The sequence below is a fragment of the Microtus pennsylvanicus genome, chromosome 1 (assembly GCF_037038515.1).
Source record: "Microtus pennsylvanicus isolate mMicPen1 chromosome 1, mMicPen1.hap1, whole genome shotgun sequence".
Taxonomy (NCBI): domain Eukaryota; kingdom Metazoa; phylum Chordata; class Mammalia; order Rodentia; family Cricetidae; genus Microtus; species Microtus pennsylvanicus.
The window spans coordinates 204,872,982-204,886,418 of NC_134579.1; the positions used below are offsets into that span (position 1 = coordinate 204,872,982).

A 13,437-nucleotide genomic window follows, 5' to 3' on the forward strand; every position below is an offset into this window, starting at 1 on the left:
ATCTGTTTCTATGAGTTGCACCATCTAGCAATCCTCCTCAGTCTCTGAGACATTCACTGTGTGAGGAGGAGGAGCATGGGTAGAGAATGGGCCTCGTCCTCTCCATAAGCCTCACATACCAATCAATGCCCTTCAGTCACAGCTCATGCTCCCAGAACTGAATTCTTATTTTCTGCAGGGGAACCACTACTGCATCTGTCCACCACTGGGGAATTCTGCTTGCAGTACAGGCTTTAGGTATATGTGCACAGTGTCTTTTTCATGTTCACCTTCAACTGAATAATATAATATTTTATAGTTGGTTCTCTATCATAAGTTTCAGTTTTATGAGGTAAGAATATAATTTTTCCATCATTACCTTCAACATAGTGTTCATACTTGTCTAGTGTCTCTCAAATGGTCTATGGCACAGTTGTAATATATTTTTATATTTAATAATATATAGTAATATATTATGTGTTAATATATTTTATTATATATTGTATTATATTAGTACAGTAATATACATAATTATACCAAGTGACACAATATATTACATTTGTTTTTTCATAAATTTTAGTTTGATGAGGTGAGAAAATCCTACAGCATAGTGTTCATATTTCTCCTGAGTCTCTTCCAAACCAGAGAGGAAGTAGGGGTGGAGCAATGAGAACAGGAGTATTCTGAGAGAAGGAAGCTCTTTTCTGTAGTCCTGCCCAGATCATGGAAGAAGCAGGATGTGACCTACCCCTCTGAAAAAGGTACTAATATGAAACTAATTCTGGACTGTAGTCTTTATGTTTTCTTTATCATTTCTACATTTGAAATGATTTCATCAACATGAGTTTCAGATTTAGAAAATGCTCTCTGAGTTTCCACCAACGTGTCTGTGTGCTTGCTTATTGCCATCCTAACCTAGAAGGCCCCAGTGACACATAAGAAGGGATGAGTGCTCATGACTTATCAGGTGAATTTTAGCCAGAATATCAGGCTCCAAAGGATTATCAGCCTGAATTCTTTCCTCTATTGCAGAAATTTCCTGCTTAACTATTTATTGGAAGTGTGGGTTGCCAGAACTTGTCCAAGATACCTGCAAATATGCTTTATCCACTTGTTATAGGATTAAGATTTTCATTGCATTTTTTAAATCTGATGTTCATTTTTTTCTCAAGTTAAAATATGTCCTAGTTTTCCTATAAATTTCATATTTAATACATAGCTATATGGAAGCATGTTCTTTGACACTGAGATGTTGGAAGATTTCCACATATTTTCCTGCTACTGATTTCATATTTATTACTGTTGTGGTAGATAGTATTTTTATTTTATTTTATAGCATATTTTTCAACTGTCTACTGTAGTTAGTCTTTTTTATTCTTTGCTCTTTGTGGGCCCGCCACTCAGGCCACAAATAAACACATGGAGACTTATTCTTTCTTTGGAATACATGGCCTTAACTTGATTTACTCCTTCCCAGTTTTTCTTAACTAAATTATCTCATTTACTTTTTTCTCTGGACTTTTACCTTCTCTATTCTATATTCATTTCTTTACTTCTTACTCCATTGCTGCCTGTGTGGCTGGGTGGCTGGCCTCTGGTGTCCTCTCTCCTTCTCTTCCTTCTTTTCTCTCCCATTTTTTTCTCCTGCTAGACCCACCTATTTCTCTCTCCTTGTTGTCCTAGGGAGGCTACTTGTTCTTTCCCAGATGCCCAGACATGAAATAATCACACAGAAACTATGTTATTTGCAATGCTGCTTGGTCTATTAGCTATATCTTCTTATTGTCTAATTCTTACATCTTAAATTAACCCATTTCTATTAGTCTGTGTATGACTACATGGCTGTGGCTTACCAGTAATCTTCTGTCTGTCTCTGGCAGGGCTACATGGCTTCTCCCTGACCCTGCCTTTTTTTCCCCAGCATTTGGTTTAGTTTTTCCTGCCTTACTCTACTCTTCCCTATCACAGGCCAAGGCAGCTTCTTCATTCACTAACCAATAAAAGCAAACTATATGCAGAAGGACTTCCCACTCCATCGCTTGACTACTTTGTTGTAATAGGGGTGGCGGGCCGCTTCCTGCCACCCGGCTAGCTTTACCCAAAATAATTACACGGAAACTGTATTCTTTTAAACACTGCCTGGCCCATTAGTTCCAGCCTCTTATTGGCTAGCTCTTACATATCGATTTAACCCATTTGTAACCACGAGATGTCTTACCAGGGAAGATCTTAACCTGCGTCTGTGTCCGGTAGGAGAATCATGGTGACTCACTGACTCAGCTTCTTTCTCCCAGCATTCTGTTCTGTTTACTCCGCCTACCTAATTTTCTGTCCCATTAAAGGGCCAAGGCAGTCTCTTTATTTAACCAATGAAGCTAACAAAAAACAGAAGACTCTCCCCCATCATTAGTTGTTGACCGTTCAGCTCTTTATAACCAATCAGGTGTTTTAGGCAGTCAAAGTAATTCAGTTTCATGGAGTTAAACAAATTCAACATAAAAGAATCTAACACATCTTTGCATCACTAAACAAATATTCCACAACATAAAAGAACGTAATACATCTTTAACTAATATTCCACAATAGCTTATCCTTTATATTTTTTGAACTCCATTTGTTGATTCAAAAATGACTTTTCATAGTGGCACACCCTTTAATCCCAGCACTTGGAAGGCAGAGGCAGGTGGATTTCTGTGAGTTCAGGAGCAGCCTGCTACACATTGAGTTTTAGGACAGCCAGGGTTCACTAGTGAGTCCCTGGTGCAAATTAAAACAAAATAACAACAAGAAAACCCAGGGGGGAAAAGGCTCTTCTTGGAGGCTGTCACACATGTATCAAATAAAACATATATTTTGCTCTTCCGAGATGGAGTGTCTAGCAAAAATTCTGTTGGGTTTCCTGTACCAATCCTCTTGTTCTTGCTGTTGTGAGCTTTTCACAACCACTGAGAGAGAATCCTGAGGTCCCCAGCTATAACGGCACATTGGCATATTTAAGTTTACCTTGGGTTTGTGCCTCTTGAAGCTTCGTGGCTTCTGATTTATGTAGGGTAGCCACCACTATTTTCTGATCTCAGGAAAAAGTGAAGTTGTGGCCCTGCCTTTCTTAAAGGAGTTTCTCATTCTTTGAGGTTCAGTTCACCTAGCTTGCTGACCTGTGGTTTCAACTATCTTCACAGTTAAGAAAAGTAGGAGGTGTGGCTGGATTGACTTTTAATCATTGTTAAAGAAGGACTGAAGTTTTCTTGTAGCTTTTACATGCTTAGCAGAAGTCTAATGCCTCCAGGAAGTTATGTAGCCCTGTTGGTCCAGACTGGCATTAACCTTATAGAGATAGGCATGCCTCTGCCTCCTGAGTGCTGGGATTAAGCATGCCATCAGTCCATTAGTACTTGCCAAAAAAAAAATTGTGTTTCATTACATTATTTAAAAAACAAAACAAAAAATCCACTTTTCTCGCTGGGCGGTAGTCCTCCACTTCTTTAATTCCAGTACTCAGGAGGCAAAGGCAGGCGGATCTCTGTAAGCTCAAGGTCAGCCTGGTCTACAAGAGCTTGTTCCAGGACTGGCTCTAAAGCAACATAGAGAAATCCTGTCTAGAAAAAGAAAGAAAGGAAGAAAGAAAGAGAACCTTTTCTGTTATTAGTCCTCATAATATTCATGGCCTAGTAATTGGAAACTGACGGCCCCCAAAACCCTTTCCTAAGCAAGGCACCTTGATTTACTACTGAAGGTAGTGTCTGTTGCATTAAGACCTGAGTGTGAGGCCATATGTCTTAAAAATATTTTTTTGTACAATATAACTTATATTTTAGTCAGGCATTAACCTTCTGCACGGTTGCAACTGATTCTCAACCAGTGTGTCATGAACATTTGGGGATCACACATGAATTATCCTGCATATCATATATCTATATTACAATTTGTAGCAGTAGAAAATTTACAGTTATGAAGTAACAATGAATTAAATTTTATGGTTGGCGTCACCACAACATGAGGAACTATATTAAAAGATTGCAGCATTAGGGAGGTTGAGAAGCACTGGTCTAGAGCAGAGTGCCCTGTGTAGTGTGCTTATACATCAGGTAGCTGTACTTGATTTGTTCTCAGATTTGAATAACTGGAGCTCCCAGGTTACTCTGGAGAACCACATGATTTCCGAGTGATACTAGAGATGATTGAAACTGATATTTATGGACACTTCCTTGTAGTGGCATTTCAATTGTTTTTTAATAAACAAAGCTTGCCTAGGGATCATGAAGTAAAACAGTCACCCTGATCTGCCTTATAGTCAAGCAGTGGTAACACACACCTTTAATCCCAGTAGCCATACTAGTGGCCATAGAAATCGGGAGGTACATATCTTTAATCCCAGTGGTGCATACCTTTAATCCTAGCCCTAGAAAGGATTATAAGACAGGAGGAGAGAGTTGGCAGACACAGTCTCATTCTGAGATTCCTGGACGCAGGAACGCCATTTCTGACTGAGGTCGAGGTTAAGAGCTCATTAGTCCAAAAGCTGGCTGCTTTGTTTTTTGGAACTTCAAGTTGAACTCCAATTTCTCTCTCCGAGTTTTTATTAATTATGCTTCACTTTCTTGCTCTACTTTCTGCTTCTTTTCATTGGTTAAAGACAGTAGTGTTAAACTGTGGAGTGGTTTGGGGGAAGAAGGTCTTCCTAAGAACAGAAGACAGCTTAAAGCATAAACAAGCTGTTTACTGTTGTCACTTGGTACCCGAAGGACTATCTCACTTATTATAAACAAAGGAGGGACTGGAAATCAAATAACATGGGTCCTCTGCAGAGTTGACACTTTGGGCTTTAATCTGTCTGTGGGGGATGTCCTCTGCCTTGATGAAAAAGTCACTTATGTCTTTCAGTCTTTCGTTTTACATCAATACTCTCTTCAGAACAGGGGGAGGCTGCTTAGAACAGGAAATAAGCAAATTCCTGTGGTTGAGAAAGTGAAACTTAAACGTTTTAGAAGGAACTCACCCAGGCTGTAGAAGGAGAAATTTTGAGCAGCTTCAGAGAAGACCCCAGACCCTTCCCTAGCCTGCAAGCTGTGCGGTTTCAGCTGTGCAGTTTCCTGAGTCACTGCCTGAGCTGATGTGGGTTCGACAGGGAGGCAGCTGCTGTGAATCCATTCCGGCTCCTGTAAGTAACTCCTCACCACAACCCTGTTAGTAACCCCAAAGAAAACCCGATGGTTCCCCAAGATGGACCTTTGTGTTGTTGGTACTCTGTTCTCTCATAGGTGTGAGTGTGTGTATGCGTGTGTGCATGCTCACACATCACCCCAGATCAAGTCTCTGGTACCAACATCAGTTTTCATAAGATTCAATCATGACTTGGTTTGATATCCGCTGATAGTCGAATAGTATGGCAGGCTTTGTCTGCACAGTTGTTGTTATCCTGGGTGTGTGGATGCTGGCTGTGTAAAAGTCGCTCTGTAGAAATGGAGGGAAGGATGAACTTTACAAAGCCAGTCACTGATCAGGCCTGCAGTCTGGAGTGGAGGTGCAGAACACAGGAAATCGGTCTCTTCCGCTCCACAGCACCATTAACTACAGATAGATTCTCAGGGATCTCTGGAGCCTCATGACCCCTCTCCCTCCATGAAGGGAAGGCTGACAGGCCTGCTTTTGTGCAGGGATCATGCAAGTGCTCAGAGCTGTGGAAGTTCAGCATGGCAACAGCCATGTCATGACTGGAACACAGGGTTCTCTTACATCCTTTCTTCCGCCTTTTTAATAAGATTCTTGACTCTTGGGTGTGTCTGGTTTAGTAAATGCTTTTAATCCTATGTCATGATCTCATTCTCCTGAAAAAACAATTTGGTGGCTTGGTTGAGTAACTCTCCATTTGATTCCATGAGCCTCTCTTTCCTTTATGGCTTGTGGCAGTTCGGGACAGTTCACGGGCAGCTGAAGATTTCTGTCTGGAAAGGTTTTGCAGTGACAGTCAAAGCTCCAGACTATGAGTCTGAAAGTACTCAACCCTTTACCTTAGGAGAGAAGTATGACAGGCATCGCTTACCTTGTAACCCAATGACCCATGACTCCTGACAAATGAAGGGGATTTTGAGTACAGACCATCCAAGCCCTTCTCAGACAGACCCATCCTGGGGTCAGCAGCCTCTCAGTTGCAGGTGGCACAGAGGGAAGCTAGGCAGAAAGAGTAGACAGGCAGTCCTAGTTGACTGTGTGAAAACATCTTTGCAGTTGTGTTTGCGATGAGGACATGGTAAGGGTCCCTCTAAGGGCCAGGACAGGAGTGCATGCAAGTGTGCATTCAGAAGCTTGTTATGTTCAGTTCTATTGTCTGAATGTAGGGGAAGCCCCAACCAATTACCTTCCTTTTGAGGCGGGTAGCCCTGAGGTGCATGTTTACCTATAAATCTGGTGGGTGTGCTCCCCGCCTTCCCTTTCATTGCCTGCTCTTCTTTGGAACCGTAGTTTTGTAATTTCTCCCCTTATTAAAGCTGATATTGAGCTTGCCTGGCTAATTCTGTTTGCCGTTCGTTTATGCCGTAACATCTGAGCAGAAGACAGTATATTGGACTGGTAACCAGACAATTAAAATGTCAATGCTGGGGGCTGGGAGGATGGCTCCCTGGGTAAGGCCCTTGTTATGGAAGCATGAAGACTGGAATTCACATCCCCCCATACCCAGTGAAACACCTGTTCTGTGTCCTCAGCAGACTACCCTACCAAGAACCAGAGTGATACCCCAGCCTGCTCCTTACCTCCTTGGGGATGAGATTTCCTCTTCACACACTTGTAAATGCAAGGGCAAACAATGACAGACAGGATGATGACAGGGATGGCTGCCGCTGTGACAGCAGATTCTTTGTTATTGGGGACCAGCCTGGTAGACGGAAACTGGGAGGAAGATGTAACCTCTGTGGTATCTGCGGCCCTTGACATTTGTTCTTTAAAAAAAATCAGAAAAATTCTGGATAAAGCTATAAACACACCTCAATCAACACCTCTCTCTAGGCATCCTGAGGGACTCATGTGTAATAACTGTTTATAACTCCTGAGTAGAGAGAGGAGTGGAGCTATGTGGATGATGTCTTTACAGAGTTTATGTCATTAACAAAGAAAACAAACCGTCTGTGGAACCATCAGACAATGTGACACATTTACTTTGGTTAGGACTTTCTGGATGGGGGCTCAATTGGTGATGTTTATTTATGCCAAAGAAAGATAGTGAAGCTTCTCAAAGTGATGTGGAGCTGGAGGAAGGGCAGCTACAAGTGAGGAAGAAAAGGCTGAAGGTTCAGTGATGCATGCAGATGTGGGGCCCATTAGCAGGCCATGCAGTGTCTGGACCATTGATTCATAGGGAATGAGAAACACTGGGAGGTGAGGTGAGATAGAGGAATCCCCGTGGTCATCACTGGATCTCAGAGAGGAAGACCACCAGGAAATTACCCACCCAGCCTATTATATGTGATATAGTTGCTTTCTGATAATCTAGGCTTTCCTTCTGGTGCTTTAAGAATTCCTTGAGCCAGTGCCAGCAGTCTGCTGTGGGGATTATCATGAGATCTTTTAGGAAGTACTCATCACTTCAAGACTAATCGGTGTCCAGCTCATATTTAGAGTGTTCAAGAGGCAGGTGTACTTTCCACTGGTGTTAAATCTCCAGGAGGTTCTAACACTTTGTCCTTGTTCATACCGAGAAAGCATGGTGGTCTGTAAAGTGGGCTGACCTGCAGACCACATACAATTATCATCATGCTTTACGTTCATAGATCCATCATTTCTTCAAGCGTTAAGACTTTCCCACTGGCTTATATATCATTATCTTGTCCACATGACTTGCTCTTTGTACCACATGCTTCCAAGTTCGGACCAAGGTTGGACCCTCAGCTCCCTCACACAGACACACTCACCATCCGATTTCCACATGTGCTCTGCCCTTGTTCTCTCTTGCCAACTGTTTCTGGCTCTGTATTTGATCCCACACTTACCACTGGTCTTGGTCATCTCTTGTATGGAGTTAGCCAACTTCTTCGTGAGCTCTTGCCCTGAGTATTCCAGCCCTTGGACCAAATCTGTCCACATAGGAGTGGCATTTAATACCTTTCTCTGGTCTCCCAAAGGAGTGGCTTTGTTGTCATTATCATACTGCAGGAAAGGCTCTCCATCCACTGAGCACTGCCCTTCACACCAGGACTGCCCAGGTGTGGTACGAGCCTTGACAATGACGTCACAACTAAGAGTGTGTATCTGTGAGAGAAACAAGGTGCAAAGAGAGAGCAGAAAGTCACAGGACTTATGGGTTTGTGACACTAGATGGCATTCTGAATCCCTGTGAAGGGCAGAAGGGCAGGAATAGAAGCCTCTACTCAAGATGTCCACTGGTTTCTGGTTCCTTATTTCCGTGCCATCTTTGACTGTCTGATGGTGCTAGAATCCTGAGATGCACACAGTATCACCAGGAACATTTATCTCACAAGTACTTTGGGGGACTCTAATGAAGTGTTGAGGAATAAGATCTGTCAGAGAGTATCTGTTCCTGGGACTGAAAATCTACTGAATGCACATAGAAAGGAGGCATCACAGAACACGTAGTAAATTCAACATGGAGCCTGGAGTTCAGGAAAGACCTCCTGGACTATGCTGCAACTTGTCATGGGAGGGGAGCTGTGATCATAGTACTCACCGTGTTCCCACTGGGCCACTTCACACAGCAATGTTGGACATCAGATCTCAAATCCTCGCCCATTAAACCACATCCCTATGTCATTCTTAAGAAGAGATCTCTGTCTGACCTGCTCGAAGCCCTGATCTCTCTTCTCTTCCTCAGGCAGTTGTTTCCCAGCTCACTTATGTCCCCTGGTCTCCTAGACTTTTTCTAGCAGCAACAGAGACACCATACCCTAGAGCTGTTCTGTTCAGCAGAATGTAAGAAAAATCTAGTTGGAAGTTTGATAAAAGGAAACTGTTTTGCTAAAGCCGGAAGAGGGATTTATGAAGGTGATTGAAAGAAAGCATCCCTGATGATGTCCAAATAAACACTAATAATAATAATTAACAACAACAATAATAAAAATGTCTTAGAAGGAAGTATTTAAACTCACACTTCCAGATCTGTGAAGGAAAACAATTTTTATACTTTCTTACAAGTGTGTCACAGCAGAATTGATTAAACAAGGTTTCTAAAAAGCCCTGATTCTCACCAAGCAGGCTAGACAGGCTTGACACTGACTCCATGGTTCTCCTGCCTCCCCCTTCTTACTACTACTGACAGGAAAACCACACAGCCCCACACCTGGCTCTATTACAGGGTCACTAGGGAACAAACCCATGTCTTCACGGTTGTGAAACAGGCCTTACTAGTCAGCTATCTCCCCATGTTTGGACAGTCTGATTTTCAGTAGTCAGCAAACAGCCATGATTTTCTGGAGACAATGCCCACGTGCTCCAGTAATGGCTTGCAGAGCCTGGGCCATACTGCATGAAACAGAAAGTTCAGAATTTCTAGAGCTGGAAGGGCAGGGTGTGTGTAAAGACTCAGAAAAGTACATGTAAGTACATTTGTTGAAGTAGATGTGATATGAAATATGTCCACTCTCTTCCATGGAGAAGCATGGATGACTCTTATTTGCCAAGCATGGAAAGGATGCCCAGGGAGAAGGGCAGAGGCCTTGGCAGATGCCTTTGTATGAAAACTATACAAGGTCAGTGCTGTGGAGGTTTGAATAAGAATAGCCTCCCTAGGCTCATCTATTTGAATGCTTGGTCATCAGGGGTTGGCACTTCCTAAGAGGAATTGAGAGTGTGGCCAAGTTTGAGTAGATGTGACCTTATTGGAAGAAGTGTGTAGTCGGGGGTGGGTGTTCAGGTTCAAAAAGCCCATTCCAAGCCCAGAGTCTCTCTCTCCTTGCTGCCTTTGGATCCAGATACAATATCTCTCAGCTACCATATCTGTCTGTGTACCACCATGCTCCTCACCATGAGGATACTGGGATAAACCTCTGAAACTGTAAGCAAGCCCCAATTCAAGGCTTTCTTTTCTGAGAGTTGCCATGGTCATAGTGACTCTTCACAGCAAGTAAAACTCTAAGCAAGTTCATGTTTCTCACACAAGTTGCTTTTGGAAGAATATTTTATCACAGACAAAGAATGAGACTAGAATAACCCAGTCAAGATCGATCCCCTGTAGTGCAGTACGTCAGGGATATCTTTCTGAAGCTGGTCAGAGGCTAGCCCAGAGCACAGAACACAGAAAATCTAGGCTGTTTAAATCTGGCAGTAGAAGAGTGGGGATCAAGAATCTCAGAGAAGTGCATGTGCCCGAGTGGATGGAACAGCAAACATTTCCAGGGGAAGTGTGCAGAGTCCATGCTGTCTGTGGATGCTGGAGCATTGCTGCTGAGAAGCACAGTGAGAAGGACCAGGGAGAAGGGCACTAGCATTGCTAAGCTCAGGGATGATGATGTTGTATCAAGGCTGTGGTTGGTGTTAGGAAACTGTATTCCTGAACCCTAGCAACATGGTACAGAAAAACCCCATAGGGCCGAATGGTCAGGAGAAATTAACAACAAAGGCAATAGTTCATTGATGAGAAAGAGGTCCCATTTTAAAGTCTAACTGCTTAAGGGGGTCATGGCTAACAGAACACAAAAATCCTAAACATAAAAAGATGCTTAGCCAGCCTAGATGTGGCTGGATTTTAATAATTAAAGACAAGCTGGGTGGGGGTGGCAAATGCCTTTAATTCCAGCACTCAGTAAGACAGAGGCAGGTGGATCTCTGTGAGTTTGGGGTCATTCTTGTCTACAAAGTAAGTTCCAGGACAGCCAGAGGTAAATAGAGAAACCCTGTGTCAAAAAACAAAACAAAATAAAAACCCAAAACAAGCAAAGAAAAATAAGACAAAACAGATGAACAAAGAAGCTGAAAGCTGTTGTCCCATGAAAACTTCGACTCCTGTGCCCATTGTTTAAACTGGACCATTGGGGAAGTGATTACAGGCACTTGTTCTTGTAGCTGAGCCAGGTTTGACTCTCAGCAACCACACATGGTAACTCGTCACCGCCTGTAACTCGAGTTCCAGGGGATCAAATGTTCTCTTTGATCTCTGGCAGGACGAGGCACATATGTGGTGCAGATACATACACGCAGTTAACACAAAATAAATCAGAAAACAAAAATAAAACTGAACCCCCTCAAAGACAGACCCTGATTGCAGTCCCAGGAGGAAGAATCAGGCCCCAACAAGAGCGACCATTCAGCCCAGCAGCAAATGCAGTCATTCTTTCTGCACTGCTTCACTACTGCCCTGTCACTCAGGGAAGAACCCTAGATGCTCCTGTGAATGGATGGTGTGGTGGCTTGAATGAGCCTGTCCTTTGTAGAATAGGATGTTCACATATTTGGTCTCCAGTTGGTGGCAGCTGTTTGGATAGTTGTAGGAGGTATGGCCTGGCTGAAGGAAGTATGTCACTGGGGGTGTGGCTTTGAAACCATTCCCATATCATCATCTCTGGTCCTTGCTTGAGGTTTAAGATGTGTGTTCTCAGGTAGGCCTGGTATCACATAGCTCTCATCTTGAGAGGCAGAGTAAGACAGAACTTTATGAATTTGTGTCCATCCATAGTTCTAGGACATCCAGAACTATATGGGGAGACCTTATTTCAAAAGCCCAAACCAGCTGGACTGTAGGGGCACATACCTTTAATCCCAGCACTCAGGAGACAGAGGCAGGAGGATTTGTGTGTTCGAGGCCAGCTTGGTCTACAGAGCAAGTTCCAGGACAAGCGAGGACTGTTTCACAGAGAAACCCTGTCTCAAAAAATAAACAACAAACAAAAGTATAGTCCACCAAGAGGCATGCTACATACAGAAAAAAATAAATAAATAAAACCAACAACACAAAACCCAAACGAAACTGAAAACTGAAAAGGAGACAGTGGCTCTCAGCTTGCTGCTCCAGCTGCCATGTGTACACATTGCCGTGCTTCTCAGCTGTGAAGCAGCAAAGACCCCAGACAGCTCGTAGAAGGAAAAGGCTAGGGAAAGATTGCTTCCAGTGGCTACAGCCTTTGCCATGGTTCCTTCCTGAGTCCTGGCACCCGACAGGTGTGACTTGAGGTGCGGAGAGAATGGGGGAGTCCTCAGTACCATCCCGCAGAGGACCCTGCACAGAGATTCGCAAACGTTCTGGGGTGTCTGTGGGTAGAGATGACTCAGAGGGTAAGAGCACCAGCTGCTCTTTGGGGACCCAGACTGGATCCCCAGCACTCACACAGCAGCTCACAGCCTGGGGGACTGAGGTTCCGGGGAACTCCATGCAGGCTCCTTTCCTCCATGGGCACTGCACACACACAGTGCAGAGAATCACACATGAATAAAGTGCTTATACACGTGAAATAAAAATGGTTTTTCTCCCTGTTTTAGAAGAGACTTTTACATAGAAAAAGTCCAGATCCCTGGTAGAGAATTTTTGAATTTCGTGTTACTTTTTCTAGTGTGTTCTTCCTGGTGAGCTGTATGTTTGTGAAGGTGTGGGTCTGTGGTGTGTACTTATAGGACAGAGATTAACCTCGGTGTGGATCCACAGGTTCCATCCCCCTTGCTTTAGGACACAGGTGTTTCACTGGCCTCAGCTCTCTGAGTTGGCTATGGTCCTGGCCAGTGAGTCCTGGAAACCCAAGCTCATCCCAGATCTGTAGCTGACATGACATACAACTCATTGGTATTGGCATAAGAACAGAAAGGAGGACCAACGGAACCCTTAGGAGTTCCTTGTTAGTGACTTAGAAATTATTTGCACACATCTGTCCACAGCTGTCACATCAGGTCCATGCATCTGTCCACAGATGTCACATCAGGTCCCTGCATCTCTCCACCACTGTCACATCAGGTCCATGCACCTGTCCACCACTGTCACATCAGGTCCTTGGAAGGGAATATGTGAATCTGCTGTCACCAGTTATTTATTTATTTACTTACTTATTTTCCTTGGTGTGTTTCTGAAGGTGTATTGTATGTTAGTGAAGGTACTGGTTTATAAGTTAATTGCTTTTAAAAGTTTAGCATTTTACAACTTTAGATACACATCTCTAAGTTAATCTTTGTTAAACTGAATATACCTTTATATCCTTAGAAATTTAACATTCAAAAATCTATTCTAATCTAAACTATCCTGGAGAGTTATTGTTGTCTCTTTAGTCTAAAAGAAAGATAAAATACTAAACAGAAGGCTTAGTAAGACTAAGCGTTTTTTTGTTAGTTTGTTTTTTTGTTTTTCAAGACAGTGTTTCTCTGTGTAGCTTTGGTGCCTGTCCTGGAACTCACTCTGTAGACTTGGCTGGCCTCGAACTCACTGAGATCTGCCTGTTTCTGCCTTCCAAGTTCTGAAATTAAAGGTGTGTGCCACCATCGCCCAAACAGGAAGACTGTTTACATAATAAAGGCAATATACAGCAAGCCAACAGC

The 13,437-nt window shown here is 43.2% G+C and overlaps 1 long non-coding RNA gene across 1 annotated transcript in view; it reads left to right on the forward strand.

Moving 5' to 3' along the window:
- The first annotated feature begins 4,969 nt into the window (after positions 1–4,969).
- Positions 4,970–13,437, forward strand: part of LOC142835830 (uncharacterized) — a 34,655-nt gene continuing 26,187 nt past the window's right edge. Inside the window, exon 1 of the long non-coding RNA XR_012907942.1 lies at positions 4,970–5,137. This is a non-coding gene — a long non-coding RNA (uncharacterized LOC142835830). The remainder of the gene's footprint in view (positions 5,138–13,437) is intronic.